Source organism: Nannospalax galili, unplaced genomic scaffold, assembly GCF_000622305.1.
Source record: "Nannospalax galili isolate Female #2095 unplaced genomic scaffold, S.galili_v1.0 scaffold368, whole genome shotgun sequence".
Lineage (NCBI taxonomy): Eukaryota > Metazoa > Chordata > Mammalia > Rodentia > Spalacidae > Nannospalax > Nannospalax galili.
Genome location: NW_008359963.1, coordinates 62037 through 69146, shown reverse-complemented (window position 1 = coordinate 69146; position 7110 = coordinate 62037). Strand labels below are relative to the sequence as shown.

The 7110-nt window shown below is 42.4% G+C and overlaps 1 pseudogene; it reads right to left on the bottom strand.

Annotated features, from left to right (window-relative positions):
* Positions 1-5826, bottom strand: part of LOC103726288 — a 12159-nt pseudogene extending 6333 nt beyond the window's left edge.
* Between the last annotated feature and the right edge of the window lie 1284 nt (positions 5827-7110).

Here is a 7110-nt window from a genome sequence, read left to right as displayed (position 1 = left end):
AGAAAGAAAGAAAGAAGAAAGAAAGAAAGAAAGAAAGAAAGAAAGAAAGAAAGAAAGAAAGAAAGAAAGAAAGAAAGAAGAAAGAAAAGAAAGAAAGAAAGAAAGAAAACAAAAAACTCAAAGCATTGAAGTGACCCCTGTCATTTTTTTTTTTTTTAGTCTTTTTGAGACAGGGTCTCCCTGTAGCCCCAGCTGGCCTGGAACTCGCTATGTAGACCAGGCTGGCCTCGAACTCACAGAGATCACCCGCCTCTGCCTCCTAAGTGCTGGGATCAAAGGCGTGCACCACCACGCCCGGCTACCCCTGTGATTTTTTCACATACTCTACCAAAAGTACATTTGATGAAAGGAAAAGTAATAAATGGACAGCATACTTAAAATCACTAGGCATTAGGAAAACACAAACCAAAATCATAGACCATACTTCACCCTCTGAAGAATAATGTAATAAAAAAGACAAGCAATGTGGGATGTGGGAAAAGTGGAACCTTCGTTCATTGATGATGAAATGAAAATATTGCGCATGGAGTATCTGCTACCGCCAAGACTTGTCTAGCATGCACAAGGCTGCGGGATCAATCTCCAGAATTGTAACAAATACAGAATTAATGAAATTATGCAGCTGCTTTGGAAAACAATTTAGAAGTTGAAATGATAGACATAGAATTGCCGACATTCTAGGAAATTGTTCCTAGATTATCTACCCATGGATATTCATAGCATCATTATTCATAATAATCAAAATGGGGAAACAGCTCAAATCTATCAACTAAAGAGTAAAGAAAATATGTATGTTCAGGCACAAGTCTCATTTGTCCACAATAAGAATAATATACAGACATATTCTGTAACATATAATGACCCTTTGGGCCAGGTAAGAAATGGCTCAGCAGGTAAAGGCACTTGTCACCAAGCCTGCCTGCCCCAGTTCAATCCATGGGTCTCCCATAGTAGGAGAAAACAACCAACTTCCACAAGTTGTTCTTTGACCTCCACATGTGTGCTATGGCACACATGGCTGTGCACATATATGTATACACAAACACATACACACTCTAAAAGAAATAACTGTAAAAATCATGTATGACCCTTAGACCAAGTGTGTTATGATTTAATGAATATGAAATGTCCCAAATGGGTAAATCTATAGAGACAGAAAAATTAGTGGTTAAGTATGAGTTGTGATGGGATCAAAGTTTCTTCTGTGTACAATTATATGGTCTAAAATTAAATGGCAAAACAATAAAATAATCAATTGTTTAAGGACATATTTTGGCCAACCATGGTATACCTGTAGTTCTAGCCACTTAGTAGAGTGAGGCAGGAAGATCACTTGACTCTAGGACTTCAGGGGTAACCTGTGAAAAATGCCAAAACTAGTCTCTTAAATAGTCTCTTAAAATAATATAAGATTAGATGACAGTGATAGTTTCAGAACTGTAACTATACTTAAAAACACCAAAATGAACAGTTAAAATGGGTGAGTTTTAGGATATGTGATCTGTACCTCAATCAGGCTGCTGAAAATTAGTGTCTGTATGAAAATACAGCAGGAGAAAGCATTTGCTATGATTTATTCTTATTTGACCTACTAATAATGATCTAGTCTCTAGCTTACATTACAATCAAACATACCCCTTTTAATGGGGAATGGGTGCTGGAGATTGAATTCTGGGTTTTAAGCATATAGATAAAAACTCTATCAACGAACTATACCTTCATCCCCAAATGCAGCTTTTTTGATTTTTTTTTTTTTTGTCTTTTTGAGACAGGGTCTCCCTGTAGCCCCAGCTGTCCTGGATTCACTGTGGAGACCAGGTTGGCCTCAAACTCACAGAGATCCACCTGCCTCTGCCTCCCGAGTGCTGGGATTAAAGGCTACTTTCCTCTAATCCTAGTGTACTGCTGACATACGTGGCCTTTACAAAAACACAGCACATTTCTTCAGAAAGTCCCCTAATAGGTTGAAGAGATGGTTCAGTGATTAACAGCACTTGTCACTCTTTCAGAAGACCCAATTTTGGTTCCTAGCACCCACATTGGGTAGCTCACAATCTCTCGTACCTCCAGTTTTGGGAATCTAATGCCCTCTTTGGCATCCACAGCCACCTGCACTCACGTGTTGCACATACACTCAGGTACACACACATATACATTAAATAAATAAATAAGAAGGAACACTTCCAGCTCAATATTTTACATTCTACAAGGATATAATGACAACTCAGAGATTGACTAAAACTGCATCCCCTTGGGATTGGAAGATGGCTTAGTGGTTAAGAGCACTGGCTGCTCTTGCAGAGGACCCAGGTTTGATTCTCAGCACCCACATGGTGGCTAACAACCATCCATAGCCCCAGTTCCAGGGAATCCGATGCCCTCTTCTGACCTCTGCGGGCACTGTACAACACGGGTGCACCAACCTACATGCAGGCAATACACTCAAACACATAAAATAAAAATAATAAATATTTTTGGGGATGGAGAGATGGCTAAGCAGTTAAGAACACTGGTTGTTCTTGCAGAAGACCTGGGTTTGAATCCCAGCACTCACATGACAGCTAACAACTGTCTGTAACTCCAGTCCCAGGGGATCCGACAGCCTCTTCTGACCTCCGTGGGCATTGCACGACATGGGTGCACTTACCTACATGCAGGCAATACACACATACACATAAAATAAAAATGATAAAAAATATTTTAACAAATAGTGTATCCCTCAAAGAAATGATTTATTGTTTAGCAGTTGATCATTTAGTAAGTATTAAATACTTGCAATATGAGAAGCACTGTGTGGTATAATGAAGGGGTGTAAATAATTTATTCATTTATTAAATATTCCTGATTGCCTTTTAGGTGATAGAGACTTTGTCTTTCAGCAAAAGCACGTGAAGCAGCTGAAATATTAGTGCATGTAACAACTAGAGAAAAATAAAAATATTTATGTACACTCTGAAAGGTGCAATGTAAATTTTAACAAAAACCTGGTGGATCCTTGTGCATGGGCTGAGCAATGTAATAAGAAACTAATGGTAAAGCATGAAAAATGTACCTAAATATCCTCAGAATGTAGAACGTAGTCAAGAATACTCGATTTAGAATAATTCCCTGAATGTAAAATTGATGTTTTGATATTTTATTAAAGTTATACGAGAAGTTAAATAGAAAGTATGCCACTATTTTTATTTAATATAGATGAGGATTATCAACTATCTTTGGAGGGGTGTCAGAGATAAAGCCCAGGTTCCCACACATTCAGGAACCTAGAGGATTGTAGAATTTTTTTCTTTTTTGGTCTTTTTGAGGCAGGGTCTCCCTGTAGCCCCAGCTAGCCTGGAACTCGCTATGTAGACCTGGCTGTCCTTGAACTCATGGAGATCTGTCTGCCTCTGCCTCCTAAGTATGGGGACTAAAGGCATGTGGCACTATGCCCAGATAAATTTTTTTTGAGATGGGGCCTCACTATGTTGCTCAGGGTGGTCATACTACCCAGCTTCTTTATTTTGTTAATGAGAAAAGCATGACATGGACTACTCCTACTCATCTTTTGATGAAAATTGCTTATTTTTGTTAACACATTGATTGTACGTATTAACTGGGTTAGTGTGATTTTTTTCCATACATGTACACTGCCTTTCTAGTCCAAATCCAGCTTCTCATTCTCCACCTCTCCTCCATACACTTCCCAACCTCTAGTAACACAGTCCTCTTTCAGATCAACTTGTCTTAGTGCCTTCATAGGAAAGGGAGCATGGGTGCTTATCTTTCCCGACCTGTCATCCCACTTAACACAATACTCTCCAGCTCCTTACATTAGCTGCAAATCAGTGTGTGTGCATGTGGAGGCCAGAGTCACTCACTTCTCAGTCACTCTCTACCATTTGAGACAGGATCTCTCCTTGAAACTGGAGCTCACTGATTTGGCTATACCAGTTGGCCAACAAGCCCAAAGGATCCTCCTGTCTCTACTACCCCTGTGCCAGGATTATTGACACATGCCTGGCTTTTTTTTCCCCCTCTAAAAGTTTATTATTCTTTTGGCACAGAATCTTAAAAATCTGTAAAAGTTAAGCAGAGATAAAGCCACAGAAATAGGTATATAGTTTTATTTACATTACTATTACTGTGTAACGAAGAGCTGTATAAACACCCTAAGTTAAGTAGTGGCTGTCAAAATTCTATTTCTTAACCTAGGCCTGGCTTTAATACGGGTGCTGGGGACCCAAAGTCAGATCCTCATTCCTGTGTAGCAAGCACTTTACTGAATGAGCTATTGCTCATTCTTATTTATGGTGACTTAATGACATGCTATTGTGCAAACATATCACACTTTCTTATCCATGCTGCTGATTCATGGGCACTTCAGCTAATCCCATAACTTAGCTATTGTGAAGACCACAAAATATATGATTGTGCACGGATGGCAGCTGCATGTAATCCTAGAACTTGGGCAATGGAGATAGGGGATCCCTGGGGCAAGCTTGTTAGGTATGTTACTTGAAATTGGCATGCTCCCGGTACAGCAGGAGACTGCTTCAACGAATACAAGTGGAAGGCAATTGAGGAAGTACTTGATGCCCTGGCTGGCCTGGAATATTTAATATTAAAATGTTCTCCCACCCACTACTGATTCTATTGTTATAATCTATTTCAATCCATCTACAAAATAACTCATTCCTGAAAACTGAAATTTCTAACTTTAGATACTCATCAAAATCAGGGCTTGTTTCATTGGACAAAAGGATGTAGAGAGAAATACCAGGGAACTGACAGGTATGAGAGAGGATTTCAGGTCTCAGGGATGTGGCGCAGGGCAGAGCTCTTGTGTGAGGTCCTTGTTTTGTCCCCAGCACTGGCAAGAGGGGCAGTTCCTCTCATTCACTTAGTTTCAATGATTTGAAATAGATAGCAAAGTTAAAGGCATATTTCTTGGAGGCAGTCTAACCTAGATTAGAATCCTCCTCTCAGCACTGAGCTCAGTCCTTTTTGTTTTGTTTTGTGTGTGTGTTTTTGAGACAGGGTTTCTCTGTAGCCCCAGCTGGCCTGCAATTCTCTATGTAGAGCATGTTGGCCTCAAACTCACAAGAGATCCACCTGCCTCTGCCTCTGAAATGCTGGTATTAAAGGTGTGCACCACCACCACGCCTGGCAAACTCACTTTTTCAAGTCATCTTTGAAAATGCAGACCTAGTCAAATAACTGAAGGAGGATTAAGCTAGGAAATGTTTGTAAGCACTCAACCCAAAGCCTAGCATGTCTTTAAGAGCAACCTGGGAGTGATGAGAGAATTCTCTATGATACACAGTAGCACTAAGTATTCTAGGACAGGAGATGTGAATGCAACCAGGACCTGTCCTGTCTGAGATGCCCTAGTGTCACAGGACATGTGAACTTGATCCAGTCTCTCCGGGATGCCATGGGGATTAGGAGCTGTATTGCACAGTTCAGTGGCCAACTATTCTGTAGAATCACTCACTACTGGTCATAGGAATCTCCTAGCTGGCTGATAGGCCCAGGGATGGCCCAATCTGGAAACCCTTAACCACAATCAGCAGAGCCAGCTAGGGGATGCCCATGCACAGGGATCAGGCGTGCATCTTGGGGACTACCCAAAGCTATGCACTTCTTGAGCCTAGCCCAGCCTAGCCCAGCCTCTCAGACGCGAGCAGGAGCAGTGGCCAGACACAGCGGGAGCGGATAGTTCTGGTCCTCAAGCGTCCCAGACCACCCGCCAGCATACAACACCTCACCCAGGATCTCCTGAGGCGCGTGTGGCTCGTCGGAGAGGACCCAATCAAAGTCTTCCCGAGAAACGCGGCTCCCCATGGCTGCGCGCGCACCGGGTCTGAGCTGGGCTCCAGGTTCGACCCCTCAAAGGCAAGGGCAGCAGAAGGCACAGAGCTGAATAGATTCCTGGGAGGGCGGAACAGTGCCCGCCCCGCCCTCTGGCTCCCAAGGACCCAACAAGACAGGCTGCCCAGTTCTGTGGCTTGAGAACACCTGTGTGTCCCAACACCCCAGCCTGCAGGTGCCGGGTGTCAGCCCCCCATCCCTGAAAAAGATGAAAAAGGAAGGGATGGTCTCCAGGTAGACAAAGCTGCGGTCTAGAGCCTTCTGGAGCTGAAAACCCCAAGGTGGTTCAACTCCATGGATTCACAGGGATTCTCGGCGTTGATACATGACAGCAAGTCCAAGTTCTGTTTTATTTTTAAAAGCAAATGATCCAGTTGAGACATGTTTCTAAAACTGATACACCAGGGGAAGATGCAAAGTGTATGATGTCTAAAAGCTAATAAGAAAAATGAAAACATGGTTCCTGTGAGAGGGAAAGGCGACATGGAATTTGTCCTCCTAATGTAAACATTTCTCTCACATTGGTGACCCCTCAAGCTTGCATCTCTCTGTCACTGAGGTCATCTACCAGATCTTCTTAAAGGAGGAGGCACTTTGTTTCCAAATTAACAGCCACTTCAGCATCAAAAAAGAAACTTAGACTATGATGACAGAAGGCCAGACACATTGTGACTCCACATAAAAAGACCCTCTGTTCACACCTCACACTGCACACTGTGCACAACACACGGCATGCACACAGAGAACCAGATCTCATCAGGTCCCTGGATCAGATGCCACTGTATAGATGCCACTAGGAAGGATGGAGGGTCATACCAAAGTGCACCTCAGGGATGCCTTTGCCCTGAGCCATCTGTAGGGAGCTCCATTCCACAGTGACCTGGGATCTTTAATAACTGAAATGCAAGAATCAGCCAGTGAAATGGCTCCGTGGTTAAAGGCTCTTACTGCCAAGCCCAATGACCTGGGCCCAGACCCCAGGACCCACATGGTAGAAGGGGAGAATCAACTCCTACACATGTGCCATGGCACATGCATGCCAATATGCACACGCACACACACACACACACACACACACACACACACTAAATAAACTTTTTGAAATGCAAGGAACAAAGAGAAAGGGGGAAATTATGAATTAAAGAGTGTTCAAAGACATATTGACCAATTTTGAAGTGTTGGTCTTAAGATTCTGATTCAAAGCTTTAAAAATTTGATAGGATACTTAATTCACACATCATTTAGAGAGCTGAAGGT